This window comes from Eupeodes corollae, chromosome 3 (assembly GCF_945859685.1).
Source record: "Eupeodes corollae chromosome 3, idEupCoro1.1, whole genome shotgun sequence".
NCBI classification, from domain to species: Eukaryota; Metazoa; Arthropoda; class Insecta; order Diptera; family Syrphidae; genus Eupeodes; species Eupeodes corollae.
Genome location: NC_079149.1, coordinates 5,550,779 through 5,573,311, shown reverse-complemented (window position 1 = coordinate 5,573,311; position 22,533 = coordinate 5,550,779). Strand labels below are relative to the sequence as shown.

The window sequence follows — 22,533 nt, the reverse complement described above, 5'->3', positions numbered from 1 at the left end:
TTCTGTTTAGTTTTTGTTCTTCCTACATTCCTTCTCCATCAGTTAGAATTTCCTTATGCGGTCTTTCCCACATCCACATCCACACCCACCCTCAATCACAATCCCTCCAACTAACCACGAGCTATGTGAGGGTGGATGGGGTAGCTATATAATGCAGGAAGTTTATACATCCCTTTTAGGAAAACAATTCCTTTAAAGTGGTGATCCAGGCATCCAGGATTGTTCTCGATGTTTGCCTCCTTTATAGTTACCTACCTACCTAGCTGCTCTTGTGCTTCATCCTTCCGCCAGGCACCCGCTACCACCAGCGCCTCCCCTTTCCCTGTCCTCATCTTAAAGCTCCGAAACTACTTATGTGATGTTAAAATAAGGAACTACTCCTTCTATTTATTTTTTGTTGTCGAAGTCAGTGACTGAAATAGGTTGAGCTTGAGAGCCATAAAAGGGAGCCAAGAGAAGAGTAGTAACACCATAACTAACAGGAACTTGAAAAAAAAGAATGTCCTTTTCGAGATTTCAGCGGCCAAACCCACTACAACTGAGTTAAAGATCTTAATGCAGAACTTTATGTTCCACATTTTAGTTTTCGTTTAATTTGTTTGTTTTTTTTTTATTCTTTCATTTGGTTTATTTTATTTTGGACAAAAACAAAAATGAAACAATTTTTTTTCTTTTTTTTTTTTGTTGTTTTACAGTTTTTTGTTGTTGTTGTAAAAGTTGAACTAACTAAAGTGCATTGTTCCTTCTGATGGTCTGAGTGGTGTTTGTTTGAATGTTTTCTAATGAAAAACGAACGTTGACTTGGTTAAAGGAGTCGACTCGAATCGAATCGACTATGAGACGATGTGACGGCCATCGGGATCGGAATTAAAGAGGAAACAATTGGATTTTTCCTTTTTAATTGGCTGTGATTTTCAATGAAGGATATACACAACTATTTCTATAAACCACCACCGCACCTTCAAACGAACGAAGGACACGACGCGACGCCCAACTCCTTCCTCTTTGAATTTAGCTTCAATAACTTTATAGAGATTGGCGTTATAAATGAGAATAACAGAAATATTGAGTGAAAAGCAATGGCAAAGGATGGAGAGAGGGAAGGAGGGAGGACTTAGGGTAGAATGCAGGATATTATATACTAAAGGGATGAGAAAAAATGGGTGTTATAGCATTCTCAATTAAGGTCACATTTCTTTGTTTGTGACAACTTAATTATGTTAGATTGGCATTTATGTTATTGGTTTGTGTGGTAACGTGGTGGTGACTTGTTTGTGTGTATGTGTGTATTTGTGGTAATAACGAAAGGTTCTTTGTTGAATAAACAAAGTTGGCAGTTGATTTTATGGATCATTTTTTTTTTTATTATTTTTGTTAGTTTTTTTGTAATGTAAATATGGAGGCGACTTTATGGCTAATTAGCAATGGAATTAAGTAAATTGAACAAACATTTTGTTTAGTTTTTGTTATTGTTGATGTTGTTGTCGATTGTTTTCTTAAAGACAATTTGACATATTTGACAGTTCATGTAAAAAAAATATACTTCCTAGTATAGACATATTTTTGATTTATTTACCCTTATTATGTTTGTTTACATTTGATGTTCAAGAAAAGGCTTTTAGGATGCATTAAGAACGTTTTAAAATTTAGGACAAAGTCAGAAATTGTCAGTAAAAATAAGAGCTAAAGTTGCAAATGCTTTCATTATCATTATTATTAAGAAGGCTGCTTCCATCCCTTAATATACCTAATAACTAAAAACTTTTAGAATAGAAAAGTTCATTTTATATTTAATTTTTCTTTGAGGTGCATTTTTAAAACAATCTTCAGATTTGTCAAAAAATAAGTCCTTTAGCCATTACGAGAGGCCAACATTGACTCGGACCACTACCTCGTTGTAGCCAAGGTACGGCTACGGATATCCCGATCCAAGCCAAAACAAGGAAGTACTGTGAGAAGATTCGACGTTAGACGGCTACAATCGCAAGAGACTGCCATGTCCTTTTCCGATCGAGTCTCTAATAACCTCCTAAGGAGTCCTATGCTTCCTGCATTAAGCATTGAAAACCAGTGGCAACATTGCCTTGCAGCCATCAGAGATGCCGCCTCTGAAGTGCTAGGTTTCACACGGCCACCACAGCGAAACCCCTGGTTTGACGACGAATGCCGGCAAGCTCACGCAGCGAAACAAGAGGCATACAAAACGGCGCTGCACAAAAGGACGAGAGCTGCTCGCGAGCTCTACGAGCAGAAGAGGAGAGAGGAACACCGGCTTCTTAGACGGAAAAAAAGAGAGCATGAGAAGCGCGCGATCGAGGAGATAGAGGGATGTCACAACAGGAATGAGGTTCGTAAATTTTACCAAAAGGTAAAAAAAACCTCCCAAGGGTACCAGCCACGAAGCCTGTAAAGACGATCAAGGGAACATCGTAGTAGAACCACAGTCGATGCTGAGAATATGGAAAGATCACTTCTCCAAATTATATAACGGCGATGACGAACCGAATTCCGCTGTAAGGGAGATAGAACCACTCAACCTCGGCGACGCATATCAACAATTCCGCCTACCCGACCTTGACGAAGTGAAGATAGCTATATCTAAACTTAAGTCAAACAAAGCTGCTGGAGCTGACGGCATCACCGCCGAACTATTCAAAGCAGCAGGCGATGACTTGGTAGGGAGCATGCACCAACTCATCTGCAAAATTTGGTCGGAAGAAAGCATGCCCGATGAGTGGAATCTCAGCATAGTGTGCCCGATACATAAAAAAGGAGACCCTCTAAACTGCGCCAACTACAGAGGCATCAGTCTCCTTAACATTGCGTATAAGATCCTCTCTGCCGTATTATGTGAACGTCTGAAGCCATTCGTCAACAACCTGATTGGTCCTTATCAGTGTGGCTTCAGACCAGGAAAGTCCACTATCGACCAAATATTCACACTACGGCAGATCTTGGAAAAAACCCAGGAGCTTCAAATCGATACCCACCATCTCTTTATCGATTTTAAAGCCGCGTATGACAGCATCTATAGGGAAGAGCTCTACCGAGCAATGTCTAGTTTTGGTATCCCTGTTAAACTTATCCGTTTGTGCAGAATGACGATGGAGAATGCACGCTGCTCTATCAAGGTCGGAAAAGATCTTACCGATGCATTTGATGTCAAAAAAGGTTTTAGACAAATCGATGCACTGTCATGCGACTTCTTCAACATCGTTCTGGAAAGAATTGTGCAAAACTCAACCGTCAACACTAGAGGCACAATCTTCCAAAGATCCATCCAATTACTCGGATACGCAGATGATATTGACATAATTGGAAGATCAAAGCGTGATGTCAGTGGACCGTTTTTGAGCATTGCGACGGAAGCGAAGAAGATGGGTTTAGTGGTCAATGAGGGCAAGACCAAGTATATGCTGTCATCAAAAAAGGACACTGAACGACGACGTCTTGGACAAAACGTCACCATGGACAGCTATAACTTTGAGGTAGTTAAGGACTTTGTCTACCTAGGCACCGCTATAAACACAGACAACGACACCAGCGCTGAAATCAAACGAAGAATAACTCTTGCAAATCGCTGCTTCTTTGGACTTAGAAGGCAATTGAGAAGTAAAGTCCTCTCTCGAGCATGTAAAATCACCATCTATAAGACACTCATCATCCCGGTTCTCATTTATGGCGCTGAGGCCTGGACCCTGTCAAAGAAAGATGAGAGCGTCTTAGGATGCTTCGAGAGAAAAATTCTTCGGCCGATTTTTGGTCCCGTACGTATAGATGGAGAATGGAGGAGAAGATATAACGACGAGCTGTACGGGCTGTACAGCGACACTGACCTAGTTAGCAGAATCAAAGTCCAACGGCTTAGATGGCTAGGTCATGTAGAGCGGATGGACATCAACGCTCCAGCCCGGAAGGTCTTCGAATCCAATCCCGAGGGACGGCGCAGTAGAGGAAGACCGCGACTCAGGTGGCGCACCCAGGTGGGAGAGGACCTCAACCAACTTGGCGTGCGAAACTGGAGACAGCTAGCTAGGGACCGAGCTGGCTGGAGACGCTTGTTGGTTGAGGCCCAGGTCCGCCCCGGACTGTAGCGCCACCTTAAGTAAGTAAGTAAGCCATTACAATACAATATCTCTTAAGTCTCATAGTAAGACTTGTTTTTTTTAAGAGGTTTAAGGCAAGGTATGTCTCTTAATAAAAATTCTAAATTTAATATGACGATTGATAAGGTTTTGTAATAAACTTTACTTTTTCGTATTTTATTTATTGACTTGGTTGGAATCCAACTTTTATCACGGCAGGTTTTTGTGATATAACCTTTAAAAACTCGAAAAAAAACCTTATCAGTTTTTTATAGCTTATTTTTTTTAAATAACATTCGTGATGTTCTTGCATATCTATTTCAATTTCTCATTGATTTTTCGAAAAATCCTAATAACTTATTCATTTTCACGCAATGCATAAAAAAACTCTGAATTCGAAGGCTAAACAAGGTTTACAATAAAGTTTTTGAAACATAATAAAAAAAAAATTGATCTCGAAATAAACACAAAATTTCAACAGCTAAATTTTTTTTTTAAAAACCAAGAAAGCGTTAAGTTCAAGTTTTTCTTTAACTTAAAGCCATTCATTTTAAGGAAGCCTTGACTTTAATACTCTCATTATTTTTGAAAAATAAGTTTTGAATTTGATTTTTTGTGCTGATTTCGAATCAAAATTTTGACGTCAACCAACTATCTACTCAAGTTTTTAAAATTACCGTTTTCAACACTATTTTTAAATTTTTTTATTGAATATAAAAAAAAAAAACCTTGATATAATAGAAATGTTTAGTCCATTGATATTACTTTCAACCTATTTTGGTTAAAATAAAATCTTAAAAATAAACTTTTTCAGCGATACAATTTTTGTTGATTTACTTAAAGCTTCTAAGCATTTGGCTTTAATACATCCAAAACCTTAAACCGACAAGGTTTATCCATGTCTTTTTTTTAGGCTACCAAAATGCATTGAATTAAATGTCTAAGAAGTGAAATTAAGAAATTTCAATACTGGAATATTCGACATTTTAAGACAAACTGTTTTGAAATGTTTTCTCGTGTCCATTATTAGAAAGTACATTTAAACTAACTTGTAATTTTCATACAACATTTTTTCCACAAATATTCTTAAAAATGATTTTACCGATTTTGATTAAACATAACCAGATTCACTTTTTTTCAGAAATTTTTCATTATGTAATAGAAGTCGACCTTATTTTTGATTTTTCATGGATTTTGACTAATTCAGTTTAAATTTTGTACTCATCTTCTTTTAAAAATGTTTAATTTCAAAATTCAAATTCAGGAATGGTTCAGAGTTGTCAGTCACTAAACCCTAGTTCTCAAACGGACTGTTGCGCCACCCAATTTATTTATTTTTATTTAATCTACGAAACGACGCTATGCATGATAAGTTTGGATATTGCGTTCAACAGTAATGGATGTGAAAACATGGAGTTTACTAACTCCGAAATTCGGAGATTTCCTTCATTAAAGGCAAATCTGCTAGATAAACATTCCGTGAGATTTATTGTGTTTTGGGGGATGGTACTTTAAAATTTCGAACTGCGGAGGAATGGTTTCGACGATTCAGAGCCGGTGAAAGTGACGCCATGGATAAGACAGCCGGTGGAAGCCCGGTGACGACGAATACCGATCAAATCAAGGAAAACATCGAGTTAGACCGGCAAATGGCATCGTCCAGGAGATAGAAGTTAGTCACCAAAACATTTTAAACCACCTGCAGAAGGATGGATACAAAAAAAGCTTCATGGTTCGATAATGATGATGGCCATGATTTGCCGAAAAAAACCTTCTGGACCGAATCAACGCCTGCAATATGCAGCTGAATCGGAACGATCTAGACCTATTTTTAAAGCGCATTATGACTGGTGTCGAAAAATGGATCACATACGAAAATATCAAGCAAAAACGGTCATCCACCATACGCTTAATTCTACCATCAACTACCAATAACTATGGACCGCTTGAAGTAAGCGATTGACCAGAAATGTCCAGGATTGGCCAACAGGAAGGGTGTAGTGTTCCACTAGATCAATGCCAGACCACACACTTCGTTGATGACTCGTCAAAAGGTTTTAACGCATCCAACATATAGCCCGGACATAGCGCCAAGTAATCACCAACCGTTCCTGTATATGGCGAATGCCCGTGGTGGTGTAAAGTTGAATTCAAAACAGTTTTTCGAAAAGTTACTGTCCGAGTTCTTCGCAAATAAGGAGGGAGGCTTCTACGAGGGGGGCTATTATGAAGTTGCCGTCTAGATGAAAACAGATTATCGAACAAAACGGGGCATATTTGAACCAAATCCGATCTCTGTTACACTATTTTTTAAGCATATTCAAAAAGAAAAAGAGGAAGGGACATATTTTCCAACTTTTATTAAAGAAAATAAAAATTGCTTACAACTTCATAATTTCTTGTGCCACTTCTATTCAACATTTTCATTGCCAATATGTGTCTAAAAATAAAAAAAAGAACTTGGTTCCATCCAGGATCGAACTGGAGACCTTCTGCGTGTAAAGCAGACGTGATAACCGCTACACTATGGAACCACATGAAAATAGCCGTTATAAAAACAGACTGAAAAATGGTTAAATTATTGAATATTATTTACTCTTCAATTTATTTTGTATACAGTACGTTCTCGATTATCGCAACTAATTAAAACAAGGGTGGTTGCTATGACCGAGGTTGTTGCAATAACCGAGTAAATATTTTGTTAGGCTCAATTCGAGATGCCTTGTATACAACGGGCATGTGGTCAAAAGTTTTTAAATGATCTTGGGTTTACAGATTTACCGATGACGAAAAGCTTAAATTTGTGTAAACCGGATGCGTTCGTGCTGGCGAGAAACGTGATTCTTTCTTTGCTTGTCTTTCGGCCATGAACTGTTGACTCCTTAAAAGTTACAAGGAACCCAGACTCATCGGCGTTATTAATTTGATTGACTGACTTTTTCCTTAAATTTAATCAAGAATGGATCTACAAGCTACGGTTTGTTTGAAAGTTTTTCTCCACAAATTTTCAACAGGCGAATTTCGTGTCTTTTCTTAAAATTTGTCACCATTGCTCGCATTAAAAGATCGTGACCTCTCTTTAATTTTTTCATGCAATGAGCACGCTTTTGTTTTCAGGACCTCTGTGGAAATTGGCACATTTTGCATTCTTTGATTCAGGAACCACTTGTACAAAGCCTCACTGAACAAAATTTAATAAAACTAATGAGAACATTTTGTATTGTACAGATACATAAATGTACCTTCATACAACTTTATCGTACCCATCTAAAAATAGCGGTAAAATAACTGACGAGACAAAATGTAACGCAACAGACAAAAACAAAAATAATAAAGAACCTTGGGGATATGCATATAAAAACAAAAGTTGCACTTATCGAGTCAATTTTTTTTGAAGAGTTGCGATTACCGCGTCAATAATGATAAAAATTGAGCTGTTGCGAAAATCGAGGAGTTGCGCGAATCGAGAGTTGCGTTAATCGAGAACGTACTGTATCTGGAAATGCTTTGAGTCAAGCTGAGTAAACATAAAAGTTTGGGTGAAAAGAGGTTTGTTTTATAAAGTTTAGTTAAAAATCAAACACTAATTCAGCAGTTATAAAACACTAGAGTCATTCATAAATTGAAAGCTGATTTTGTCAATCAATAACTAAAATTTCTTGAGACGGTATTGTATTGTATTGAGTTTGAGTAGCAGTAGGTTTGTAGCAAGTTTCTTGAGACGGTATTGTATTGTATTGAATTTGAGTAGCAGTAGGTTTGTAGCTTCTAAAACTTATACGGTGGTGATAATGTGTTCCTCGTTTTTAGGTGCATTTATAGCTTCGGTAAAGGGGCTCCATACAACAGTACAATAATGTAAATGTGATCGGACGAGACTAGTATAAAGAACTTTTAATGAATAGTGGTCTTCGATAACTTTTCAATTTCGAAAAAGAAACCCTAGCATAGAGTTTGCTATTGAGATCGCGTGGTCTATGTGATTTGAGAAATTCATTTTGGAATCGAAGATTTCGCCTAAATAGAATCGAAGATCACGCCTTAATCCTTCTGGCTATCAATCCTTTGTAAATGTCGTTTTCAAGTTTATAATTATAATATAATGGACTGTGATTTCTAGAAAATGCCATAACGTTAAATTGTTAAAATTAGCCCATTGATATTACACCATTTAATAAAATTATTGAAATCAATTTGAACTTTTTCTTGCATCGTTAAGTGAATTTATGGAACTGAATAGTTTCAAATCGTCAGCAAATAGAAGACTTCTAGAAAAAGTAAGTTGTAATGGTAAGTCGCAAATAAAAATGATAAAAAGAAGTGGTCCCAGGTGACTACCTTGAGGAAAACCCGAAAAATTTAGAATTTCCTTAGACAAGGCATTATCAATTTTTACCACCGTAAAAGAGAACGTTTTTTAAGAGAACGTTATGTTGAACGCGCTCGAAAGCCTTTGAAAATTCAGTGTAAATAGTGTCGACTTGAGAACGCATTTCCATCTGTGATAGACCAAAATTTGAAAATATTGATAATTTGTAGTAGTGGATCTGCCTCTTAAGAATCCATGTTGGTAAACTGAAATGTTATTGTGAATAAGATTATACAATTTGTTTCTTCCTACAGCTTCAAAAACCTTAGGGATTAATAAATTTTCAATCGTACTTTTTGTACCTTATTTATGAAGGGGAGTTATTAGAGAGTATTTCCATTCATCTAAGAACTCAATAATCTTTAATTCTTTAAAAAAAAAAGTAAACGCCTACTTTGGAAAATATTATTTATACCTAATTATTTTGATATTTGCATCCAGCCATTCATCCAACCATAAAGTCATTAAAATAATATCAATGAATTTTTCATGAAGCCAATTATTTTTCTTATTAAACGTTTTTATTTCACCTTTTACTATGAATACATTTGGATAATTTGTTCTCTAGCACCTCAAATGAACAACAACAACGTCAAACAAAACTTTAAGCACAAAATAAATATTTAAGCTTTTTTTGTTTGAAAAACAAAAGAAATATTTTGTTTTATTTTATTATTGTTTGTTAACTGAATACAATCAATTAAAAACAAAATATCAGACAGCCAGAAAAATAATTAAAAAAAAAACATGAAAATAATAAATATTTAACTTTTTCAAAGCGATTGGATTTATTCTCCACCACATCAATCGTTAAAACAAATAACAAAAAATAAATAAAACAAAAACACAACAAATAAAAAAAAGGTAAACAAAGCTTTAAACAAAAAAAAAAAAAACCAAAAAAAAATGATAAAATTAATTATTAAAAATTAATTCCTTCACAATGGAATGATGCGAGTTATTATTTATTTATAATTCTGTACATTCTCATTTGTCAATCAAAAATCGTCTTTGCTTTGTATACGCATATTTTTTTTTTTAAAATATTTAATATTTTGCTGACTCGTCTCGTATGGAGGAGTGGAAAATGGAAAATGTTTTTGTTTAATCCGCATTTTGTTCCCACCCACAAATATCAATGGCATGGCAATATTATGATTAAAATTTTAATAATGCAAAGCATACAAGTATAAATTAAAAACAAAAATAATTTAATAATAATAAACCAGAATGAATAAAAAAAGAATAAAATAGTGTTAACCGTCACTTTCATATGTCGACATAAAATTTTGAAATGATTTTTCAATATCAAATATTGAAAACCACGTACACGGAGCTTAATGCTCATCCTTATATATAGGAAGGTCCTTTTGCAATTGGTGTGGTATGTCGTGCTGGTGGGTGTGAAATTTTCCAATGAAATTCAAACAACAAACAAAAACAACAACAACAACAATAAAAAAATTCAAAAATAATGAAAAAAATCATGAAAAATCCAATTAAACAAAAGTTATTAATGCTTTTTGATCGATAAAATAAAAATTCTCTCCTGCTGGCACCCCGCATAGTCCACGCCAACACCATCCACCGACAGGATGATAGAAACCTTACATCGACATTCATTTTAAATTGTTTGTTTTTATTTTTATTTTTGTTTTTGTTTTTTTATTTTATTAAATTTGTTCTTTGTTTTCTGACGATATGTTATAATGTTAAAGCAATTATTGAACATTAATGAGAGTAATTTAACATTTAATTTTAAAACATAATTTATCTTATATAATAAGAGCAGTCTGCCTGTGGATCAAGGTATTCTGTTTTTTTAATGGAATTTAAATATTTTTAAGCAGACTTTAAAATTATATATTTTATATTATAATAAATAAATAGTTATTCGCAATTACTTACTTTTTTCATGATAAAAAGATACTTATCCAGGATTTTATGATATTCGAATTTAATACAAAGAAATTGATCTTTTCAGCCTTTAATCGCTTGAAATACTGGATAGTATTGTTTTAAAAAAAAATAATATTAATATTTTATTTTAAATAAAATAAATGATAAATGCTTTTTTCGAATTAAAATAAATAGTCGTATATTTTAATTACTTTAATTTATATTAATTTATTTATTTATTTATTCATATAAAATAGATAATATTTCTATACAACTGCAATAATATAAACAAAAATAAATTAAAAATAATAAATAAATTTATACAAACGTCAAGTAGATCTAAGTACATTTAAAACACACATTTTAAAGGTATCTCTAGTGCAGATTCTAAAAAAGTCCAAACATTGCGACCACAGTTACGAGTAGATCTATGAATTTGCTCGTAAAAAAGAATATTATCTCTGAAATAAAACTTAGGAACACGAATAGATGTAAGTTAAAGTTGAGCACATTTATTATGATTAGTAAGTACATCTCTAATAAACATTATCGCAAAGTATGAACGCCCATTTGCCAAACTCTGCATACCAAATAAGAGACATCTAGTTTCATACGATGGAACAACAATACTCCAATGAAGTTTATAATACATAAAGCTTGAAATATTTGCCTGGATTTTCTCCATTCTTACAATTGATATTTAATATAGTTTAAAGTCGTTCGCAAAAAGAAGACACTTAGAATTTTTAAAAAAATTGGGAATATTGTTTACAAAAGCAGGAACATTAAAGGGCCTAAGTGGCTACCCTGAGGGACACCAGATGGAACCAATATTTGGTTAGAGTGATATTCGTCAATCAACAACTTGAACTCTCGATATTAAATAAGATTTCAACCAATCCAGAAACTTAGGATGAAATCGCAGTTCCCAAAGTTGTGTAAAGGAATTTGATGATTAACGCGGTCAAATGCTTTGGCAAAATCAGTAAAAATTATATTAGTTTGACGATAAGATTCAAAATTATTTATTAGTGGTTATAAGTGGTAGTAGATCTTCCAGTTATAAAGCCGTGTTGGAAATCGGATAAAAAATCTTTAAATTTTTCAAATAACTTAGGAAGAGCAGATATTTTCCTGATTGGTCTATGATTTGTAAATTCTTTTTTTGATTCAGATTTAAAAATTGGTGTAATATAAGACAGTTTCCAACATTCTAAAAGCAATAAAATTTGTGGGATGCCATCAGGGCCTGTATTTGTGTTGGTATCTAAACCTAATGAGGCTGATTCTACTTCAGAAACCGTCAGAACCATAGACGATAACGATAGCAGAAACTCTTGGTATACGAACTTTCGCTGGAGTGTTTGTGAAGTAAACAGACTGAAAATAAACAACAAATAAGTTTAAAATTTCTCCAACATCGATTGTTGATTTATTCAATTTATGATTGAGTCTCATAAGAACCTTGTTATTGAACAGCTTAAGAAATATCTTGAAGAACGGAAGCTTATTAATGACCGGCTGTATGGCTTTCGTAGCAATAGGCCCACTGGTGATCTCATGGTTTATATCACCGAACAGTGAAACGAATCTTTACATCGTTTTGGAGAAAGTGAGATTATTGCCCTTGATATTTCAAAAGCATTGGATAGAGTTTGGCATCAAGCTCTCTTATCAAAAATGCGTGCTTTTGGTATAGATGAATCCCTTCTTAGTTGGGTTAGAAATTACCTTTTGGACCATTCAATTCAAGTAGTGTTCGACGTGTTCAAATCTGATATTCACAAAATAAACGCTGGTGTGCCCCAGGGCTCCGTTTTGTCTCTGACGCTCTTCCTTATTTTTATAAATGATCTTTTGTCTAAAACTTCTAACCCACTAAATTGTTTCGCTGATGACAGTATCCTCAGCTTTTCATATTCGTTTTTAGATTCTCATCCTTGTCTTTCTGATGTGGAACTTCAACGGAAGTGTATGATAAACTCATTAAATTCTGATTTTGACAGCATTGTACAATGGGGCATCAAAAACCGTGTAGAATTTAATGCTTCGACAACTCAATGCTGTCTCCTGTGGTTTAAGCGTAACCCACTCACGATGCCGCTATCCATGAGCGGCACTTGCATCGAGGAATTTAATCAACTTTCAGTACTCGGTATGTATATCACAGATCGACTCTTATGGAATGATCACATATTCGATACTGCAAAAAAGTCTGCTAGGTGCTTAGGATTTCTCCGACGGTGCAAGAAATTTTTCACCTTTTCTGATGTGGCTGTAATTTAAAAAGTCTTCATTCGTCCAAAACTTAAATATAACTCTCATATTTGGGCAGGTATTTTGGACAGGATCCAAAAAAGAGCTTTGAAAATTATAGGTGAAAGAACTATAACCGAAACAATTACGTCACTTGAACACCGCCGCAATGCTTCATGCCTTTTGTTGTTCTACCGATATTTTTATAAACAGTGTTCTTTCGAATTAGCCAGTTGTATTCCCCCCCCAAACAATTCAGCCGTAATACTCGTACTTTTAGGAATGTACATCAGTTTAACCTTGAGCTCAATTTCAGACGCACTGTCAAGTATAGAGATTCTTTTTTTAACCGCATATCGAGAAAGTGGAATGCTTTACCCAGCTCTGTTTTCCCCTTTCATTTTGATATTCAAAACTTTAAGTGCATCGGTATCTCCTCTTGTATCCTTCCCTATTTTTCTAAGGCTCGCACTGTTTTCAAACTTTAAACATGTTAAGGGTATTAATAACCCTTTGAGTGCCCGTTTATTAAAAAAAAAAATGAAACTTAAAAAACACTGATTTTTTCAAAATTCTAGAAGTTTTGGACCCTTTTTATTAATGTGCGTGTGAAAAGTATAAACATATTATTGACTGCGATTCCGTCAATCTGTCTATCTGTCATCGTATGGCATCTGAGATTGCATCACAACATGTTAAACGATTATTTATTTGATAATCATACTCAACACTTTTTCCATTTAAAATTGTTATAGGTAGGTTTTCATTATTAATTTGTCTTCTAGAACAAGGCGTGCTCAATGTTTTTGAAGCATTAAGATGCAATTTATTTGAAACGTCACATTTCTGAATATTAGCTAAGTCAATATTTATTTGGTTAACACAGCAACCCAAGTTGCTCTGGCCACAAAAGTTGTAGATAAAAGCATCATCTGCTTCCATATGTTCAAAAGAATGTTGAATAACATCAGGTAAATCATTGATGAAAATAGAAAACAACAGAGGTCCAAGAACTGAACCCTGAAGAACTCCGCTGTTAATATTATAGAGACTGGATGTTCCGATGTCAGTTTTTATTGATTGACTTCTTTTTAATAAATAGCTCTGAAAATATTAAATGGCAGTCCTTGAAAAATTGAATTTATTGCTTAACTTGGACAAAAGGATAAAGTGGGCTGTGCTATCAAACGCCTTTGAAAAGTCAAGCAGAACCATTATACCAATTTGTCCACAATCCAGAAATTCTCGAAAATCTGTTGTCACCTTCAAAACAGCAGTTTCCTAGCTATGTTTAGCACAAAAGCCTGATTTTTAATACTTTGAATGCAAGTTCGTGTAACGTAGTGAGCAGTTTATTTGAAACACTTCTGAGCATTGAAAATACTTTACCTTTAGAACAAATTTGGGAATTGTAAATTATATTTTTCTAATAGTTTTCAACACTCTACAAACAAAAGATCAGAAAATACAAATCTTGTATACAATTTGGGACAACCACACTTTTTAATATTAAACCTTATTTTTAAATATCAATCTCTAGAACCGTTCAAACACATTGCCTTCAAATGTTTTTGGAAATCTTTCGGTGCAGAACAAAATTTTTGATCTTTTTATTTTCTCACCCATAATAATCATCTAATTTTTTACTCAATAAAAATATAATTTTGACTTTTTATTTGGACCATTAAAATTTTGTAGGTTCAATAGAAAATAAAATATCTGTGAAGTGGGTGCCATTATTGTTTTTAATCCATTTTTAAAAAATTATAGCAGCTTCGGATAGGATGAATAATTTTGCATCACCTTGAATTTTCTTTATTTTAAATGTTGCCAATTTTTACTTAATTTTCAGTAGCCTCTTCTCATTTTTGCACTATATTCATTAAAAAAAAACGTATCCTTCCTGATATACAACTCTATCGAAAAGTAAAAGTAGCCAAAAATAAATAACTTCAAACAGAACTCTTAGCTTGAAAATGCACTGCAATATCGACATACAGTGGAATACCATTATCACTATATGTCCAGTTACCATATAAAGCAATTTCAATTTTGACAAAATTCCAATTGACTTCCAACGAAGGCAATAGATGCAGACACTAGACGACCACCGCCGCCTGCGCTCATCCCGCCTCCTCCGTTGCCCACTACGTCGATGGCTATTCTAATTTAGTCGAGGAGGCCTTCTCCAGGCATATTGCTTCCTGATGTTCCATTAGATAGGGGGTCTTATCGATTAATAGCATGTGACTGTTACCGTAAAAAAAAAGTAAAAAAAAAGGACCAAAAAAGGACGAAAAATATGCAAACGTCAGCATTGAGGTGAGCTTCCATTATAGTTGGCAGCCTAAGAGGAAATTTGAATCAGATTATTTCACATTTCTTCCATTTTTCCTGTAATAGACTTCGTTGTTGGTCGTCCTCGCCGTTGTCCTAACCGTAGTCGTCGTCGGTCGTCGTCCTCGGGAAAGTTATTGTCGTTGTTTTGAAACAAAAACCTCAATGAAAATGGCTCCCTTCGATCTAGATGATGGCGGCAAAGGAACGTCGACAATGGGGCAACGTAAATATTCAGTGATGTGGAATGCAGGAGAAAATTCAAAGGTTTTTTCATTCAATTTTCCTTCAGGATGTACCTGTACATATTTCTACCTCTGTCTCTGTTGTCCTGTGCATTGATATCCTTATACTCCGACGGCAACAGAACAACCCTTTTCCGGTTTCTTGAGCTTTATTGTTTTGTTTCCTATTCCTTGTTTTTTTGTGAAGTTTACAATTCTCTGAAATCAATAGCAAATTTCGAAAAACGGAAGATATTCAAAGAAGTGTCCTTTTTTTCGTTTTCGTTGTCTATGATAGAGTTTCAAAAGCATACGATACTAAGTATTAGTGTACATGATTTGTTTGTCACATCAGAGTTTTAAACATTCAAAAAACAAAAAATCTTGAAGTATCAAAGTGAGTTGTTTTGTTTTTATAGGTGTCAGGTATTGTTATCTATAAACCTCAAGAATTCGTTTTCTAGAATAACTTTTAGGGTTTTTCGTTAGAAATTTCGATTCAAGGAAAATAAAACCTTTTAACATCAAAATTCTCACTTTTGTTATTAGAATCAAGATACCAGAGATACTCGTAAAAATACAAAGATAATAAACACACTTAACTTTTATCAGTGAGAATTGACTTTTTGTTTTCTAGGTTTCCGGAATTTTTTTAGAATTCGAATCAAACAAAAGAACATAAGAAAGAAACCATCAATGGTTAAAAGATAAATAAAAAAGATCGAATTATTTCGAAAAATATGACGATTTAATTCTACATATTTTTAACAAATTGTATGCATCACTTCTAGGTAAAAGGATATGGTTACTTCCTGAATTTTTGTTTTGCCGCATCATTTGATGTTGCTATGTTCACTTCTCGTATTCCTACTTACTCTTTATCCTTTAAAAATAAAAATATATTTCATTTCGAAACACATTAAAATACTCCTGTACGTAAATACATTTATGTATTTTTGAGGACATTTTATGACATCCTAAGTTCAGAGAACCTACATAATAAATAAATGGTTTTTCATTTTTGATTTGTTATATCCTTTTATTTGATGAACTGACAGTTAAATTGTATGGAAGTTGCACAACATCACTTTTGTTGATTTATTGTGACAATTATCATCTCCTTTGATTTTGATATTCCAAATAATGGTATTTTATGGTACCAACAGAGTTTACTGTGATTTTTGACATTTATGTTTCAGGATGATTTTATGTTAAAATAATAAAAAATAAAGAACTTTAAATCAAAAACTAAGTGAAATACTAGTATAAACAATGAGGACAGTCAAAATTAAATTGTCTTTAGCTAAATAAAGTACAAATTGGTACCTTCAAAATAAAATGTCCGACGGAATATCACGAGCTTGTTAATGTATCCAAAAGTAGTGCCTTTATTTTAAATCATTTATCAAAAAAAAACAATATTAATTTTTAATAAAATCCGTTTTCTTAGTGGTGCTTGGTTGAGTTACTATCAAGTTCACAAAACAGAAAAGAACATAGAAAAAATCGCAGTACAAAGCTGAAAGTGTCTTAGTTATTTAATACGCAGCAATAAAGTACTGAAATGAGACCCTAAAAGAGACAACAAAAAACGTAGAAAACATAGAATATTGAAATTGGAATTGTCACAGTTTACTTAAACGCAGCTAAGTATTCTATAATCTATTTCCTGAAAAGGTGCATTAAGTATGTTGATACCAAGTTTACAAAGAAAAAAACAAAACTATATAGAAAACATCGCACGAACAAATTTAAATTGTCGTATTTGATTCGGGATAAATTAACTAGAATTAATAAGGCTCTTAAACCCATTTTCTGGGGGATGCTTTGCAAAGATGATATCAAGGTAACGAAGCAACACACAAAACATAGAATATTGAAGTGGAAATTGTCATAATGAATTGATACTCAGTAAATTATCTTATAATTCGTTTTCTGGACTATGCAGTAAGTAAGTTCCTAGCAAGCTTACAAAGCAAAACAGAATATTATAGAAAACATCGCACGACCAAGTTGAAATTGTCATTATTCATAAATAATCAATTAACGAAAAATAGTTAGCTACTAAATTAATAAAGATTTCATCTTAAAACCCGTTCTCATGTTACCGAATCAACAAACAAAACATGGAAAACATAGAAAACATAGAACGTCATAAAAAATTGATAGGCAGTACATTTTTTTATAAAATTCACACGTTTTTACGTGTTAAGCTAAGTTCATATCAGGTTAACAAAATAACAACAAAAAACATCGCTCGATTTGAAAGTTAAATTGTTATAAATAATTCCATATTGATTAACGAAATATAAAAATTATAATTCACATAAATAATGTTTATTAGACCCTACAACATATTTTCAGTGTGGTGATTTGCTAAGTTCATATCACATTATCGAAGCAATGAACGAAACATAGAAAACATAGAACATCGTAATTAATTAGTGGGCAGTAAAGTATTTAACAAAATACCCTCAAAAAACACGTTTTAAGAAGTTGTTAGTTAAGTTCATATCAGATTTATAAAGTAAAAACGAAAAAGCAACATAGAAACATCGCGCGAATAAATTGAAATTGTCATAATTAACGAAAAATACAAATTACAAGTCACATAAGTAATGTTTATTAGACCCTAAGACCCAAATTTCTGCGTGGAGCTTTGCTAAGTTGATATCACATTATCGAAGCAATAAACGAAACATAGAAAACATAGAATGGCAAAGTAGAAATTTTCATAATTAATGAATACGCAGTAAAGTATTGAAATTACCCTCAAACTGTTTTTTAAGGCGATACTTGGCTAATTTTGTATCAAGTTAAAACAAAGCAGTCAAATATAAAAACGTAGAAAACATCGCACGATGGAGATGAAATGATCGCAATTAATAATAGGCAGTAATTTATAGACTAAGATGTTTTTCATCCGTTTTTTTTAGGGTTGCTTATGTAAGTTGATATGAAGACAACAAAGCAAACAAAAAAAATAGAAAACATAGAACTATAAAGTAAAAATTTTAGCAAATAATCAAGGTTATACTTCCAATCTACTCTATTTTCTTAAATTTGACATTCATTCTTTGAACTCAACATGGGAAAATGCCCTTAAATCTTTGTGTCAGATCTCATCTTACAAGCACAAACTCCATAGTCAAGCTTCTAATTTAATGACAGTTCCATTCGTATTTTTATGTTTTCCTGTATCAATTTTGTTTGCAAATATTTTGGAAGTAAATTAAATTTCAATATGTTAAAGCATTAATCTCCAATATACTAGAGACAACCAGGCTACAATGCAGTGGCAGACACATAGAGAAACAAAGGATTTTAATCTAGTTACACTATTTACTCAACCTTGCAAAATCCGGCTCAAAGGACCAAATGTGTGTGTGTTGTAAATCACAACAGCAGCATTCTGTGATACTACTCGTATCCCCGTTAAACTATCATCAGTCAAACATTCCGATTCCGCCACAAGGTTTTTCACAATATAGATGTGGGTATAACTATACCCCAACCCTATATGCAAGGCATCATGCAAGGACTCCTGAATTTCAAATCAAATTTATAATGCGGTGTGGATGTGCTTCAAATTTTCCTGTACCTTCATATAAAGGAGTACGAAAAAAAAACAACAACCGTGGGAAGAGCTATACTATAACTCTTAACATAGCATAACTGATGTCCTTTGTTTGCGGGTTGTCACTGATGGCATCCAAAAAAAAAAGTAAAAACGGAAAAAAATTGGTTTTCAAGTTTTGCTTCAACAGCACAACCTGTCCTCGATCCTTGACTGCTGTATACACTCTCCTCCGAAATACGATGCACGCCTCTTCCGAAACAAAAGCTGCTTGCTGATGTTTCTGTATTATTTTTTGTTTCAAATGCCAGGATAGAAATATACGGGCCCATTCGAAAATACGCTATCGCATCCTCAATTTTCTGCGACATTCTTCTCTGAAGCGACTCCCCCGTTGATAGCATTTAGTTCCATTCGGGAGTAGTTTTCTATTTTATCTTTGCCCCCGTGCGAGTTGAAACTTTGCATGTTTCATAAAAAAATAAAAATAAAAAAAAGGATCTGAGTCAAAACCTATTTCACCGTAACACAGATGACAAATGAATAGACCGCCACCGCTGCCGCCTTCCTTTTCCCTATTTTTTAGTTTTGTTCGGGTGAAAATATCTTTTTGGAAGCTTGTATTCTCCATAGTCTCGTCTAATACTCCTTTTAGCGGTATGTGTCCTGACTCATGTTTGGTTCTTTCCATATGGTGAACAAAAAGAAGACGAAGTGAGCTTGGGAACTCTTGGCTATGCATATGAAGCACTGCGGAGGGAGTTCTTATTTTATTTTTCTCGTTTGGAGTAGAATCTAGGAACTTGAGGCGTATGCTTCACATTGCTGCATTTTGACAATGTAATCGTAGAAACCTGGTAGAACAGCAGCGAACAGAAAAACGCGCGGTGGTAGCTGCCACAGCTGCTTGTTTCTCTGACTGAAGCTTATCAACTTGTTAAAAAATATTATAATATAAGCAAGAGGGGGGTTGGGGAGGGGGAGGAAAGAGTCCTTTTTAGTAGCGCTCTTGAAAGCTCTTTTTTTTTCTATTAGTTCAGCTAAATCCTTTCATACCATTTAGAGGTTGCCATCACTCGAGGGATGGGGTGCAATGGGTAAAAAAAGAAATAGTATAAGTCCCGTGGAGAAACAGGAGGAGGACGGGACAGTGCTAGAGAAGTCAATTCCTTTGTTCGGTTTGGAAGGTACTTTGTCGCGGGTATCACTTCCCCGATAGAAGCTCTAATTAACTATATACCATCATCGTGCTGCTGCTGCTCCTATCGTCAAAGGACCTCCTGCGTTATAAATACGACGGAGTATGGCGATGGCAGAACATTTGTTTCGTCCTTTTTGCTTGTATTTAATACCTCTGTGATGATAATTTCAGCCGTTTCTCCACAAAGACTCTGTGTGTTTGTGGGTCTGTTTATACTCTTCTTGCTGACAGATTACTAATTGGAAACTTACTACAAAAGAAAAAGAAACCTCCCTCAGTTTGAATAAATGTCCTTGGTTTCTTATTTTTGTATTTTGTTTATTATTTTTTGGTATTTGCTATCCTCAGCAAGCATCAACTATTATAAAAGCCGAGAGTGTTTTGCTCCATGAAGGATTGAAACGAGAAGAGACGAGACAAGACAAGACGAAAGAAGAGGAGATGAGGAAAAAAGGCAACAAAGTTAATCCCCAATTTGAAGCATATACACTCCAGAGATATGTAATCATTGCAAAGTCCTTAGGGGATTTTCATTCATTTATTTCGACTTTGCAACAGGTTTGAGTTTTTTGTATATATATTTTTCGTATGTTATTTCTCTATACCGAGTGTTGTCCTGTTTTGATGGTTTGTTGTTGTTTTGGGTGGAGGCAGGGGGAGGGGCCAGTACCACGGGGATAGATCTTTATTCCCGCTGGGATATGTCTTTGAAAGTTTTTTGGTAGCTTTAGGAGCTTGCTACGAGTCGAGTATGAGTTCCAGAAGTTTATCACTTGCTTTTCTCTTTCAGTTGCAGGATTAAGGAATTGAGAGATTTTTTGTTCGTCATGGAAAATATTTAAGTGGAAGGACATGCGTTCTATAAATGTATAAAACTTCATATCATATATAAACATGTGTTTTTCTATAAATATTATTTGGTTATTTTTAAAGACAAAGAAGAAGGAGAAAAAAAGAAGACGACGACGTAGAAGAGCTTAGGATCTAAATCCTCTTGATGAGCAAATGTGGGATGTTACTAGTTTGTTACTCTCTTATGAAAACGGAGTCATCAAAGCAAAGGACATCATTTGATTCGCATATGTTTGTATTTTTGTTTGCATAGTTTTTAGTGTTAATTGGAGTCTAAAGAGATTACTTCACTTTGTATGGTTTAGGAGAAAAGATCAACATTCTAAGTTGATTATGGTTAAAGTTACAAGAAAAAAAACTGAAAAGAGAGTTTCTTGGAATTGAAGATTACTTTCTTTGGGAAAAATAAATATCAATTAAAACTCCAGTTCTGACTTTTGACTCGCAAATATCCTTTATTCATTTTTTCGTGGAATCTGGAATTCTTCAAAAAAATATTTAAAAAAAGAGATTTACAGGAAGAACATATGAAAAGTTACTTCAAGAGCTGGAAAATGAAAAGGATATGCTTCGTTAGTTCTTAATTTGGTTCTCAAATTTACTTCTGGTTTTGATGGGTTCAATTTGCTTAACTTAAGTAGCTTAAGAAGCAAATCGTAGTTTAGTTATTGATCTTAACTTTAAAATCTTGAAAACAATTCCTTTAATTTTTTTAAAACTAAAGCATCTAAGAGTCAACATCATTAAAACATATTCAACGATTTAATCTGTGTTTAACTCAAATGTACCAATTTTTTGAATATCCCTAGAAATCAATAGTAGTTAAATTTGTACACTTTTCTTTAATACTCTAAGTATGAATATTATTTTATTTAAATTAACAGCATCTATCCGATTGCAAAGAATTAATCCGTGTTTAACTTAATTTTGTATTGTCCTTAGAAGCTAATCGCAGTTTTACTTTTAATCTTCACTTGGAACTTGGGAAATAACTCCTATCTCCCTTTTAAATAAAACCGGAACATCAAAAGATCATAATCGGTAGTCTTAGCTAAAATTTGGCATCTTCTTCGATTTCCTTAACAGCTTATCACTTTAAAACTTAAAAAAAAAGATTCTTGTTGAAACTAAAGCATCAAAGCATCGGTTACCCTAATGCATTACTGTAATCTCTATTCAACTCAAATGTCGATCATTCTTTAATAGCCTTTCTCTTCTTCACTTTGAGACCTTAGAAAAACTTTAATTTTTCTAAATCTAGGTCATACAAAAATCAACATGACTTTTGGAATTCATAAAGTTAATCCGGTGTTTAACTCAATTATCATATCTTCACCATTGCAGTGAAATTGCAGCTTAATTTGAAATCTTCATTTCGAAACCTATAAAACAAATTTTACAATATTTTTAAAACTAGAGGATCTCAACACGATTAATCCAAACTCTAGGATTTAGTCCGTGATTAACTCAAATTTAACAGTTTTATAAAAGTTAATCACAGTTTAACTTTGGATCTTCGGTTCGTAACTTAGAAAAAGAATTCTTTTTTAAAATTAGGGCATCAAAAAATCATAAGAGAAAATGTTACAATATTTTTAAAACTAGAGGATCTCAACATGATTATTCCTAACGCTGGGATTTAGTCCGTGATTAACTCAAATTTCACATTTTCTTAAAAGTTAATAAACCAGTTAGTTCAGAACAACAGCTGGTTTCATGTTTGAGTTTTTTAT

General features: G+C 33.7%; 1 protein-coding gene and 1 non-coding gene across 3 annotated transcripts in view; one reads left to right on the top strand and one right to left on the bottom strand.

Annotated features, from left to right (window-relative positions):
* Positions 1-22,533, top strand: part of LOC129952821 (syndecan) — a 491,656-nt gene that overhangs the window by 279,520 nt on the left and 189,603 nt on the right. The gene's annotated exons all lie outside the window — the stretch shown is intronic.
* On the bottom strand, positions 6,547-6,619 carry Trnav-uac (transfer RNA valine (anticodon UAC)). Its single transcript has one exon. It is a non-coding gene; the product is annotated as a tRNA-Val (tRNA).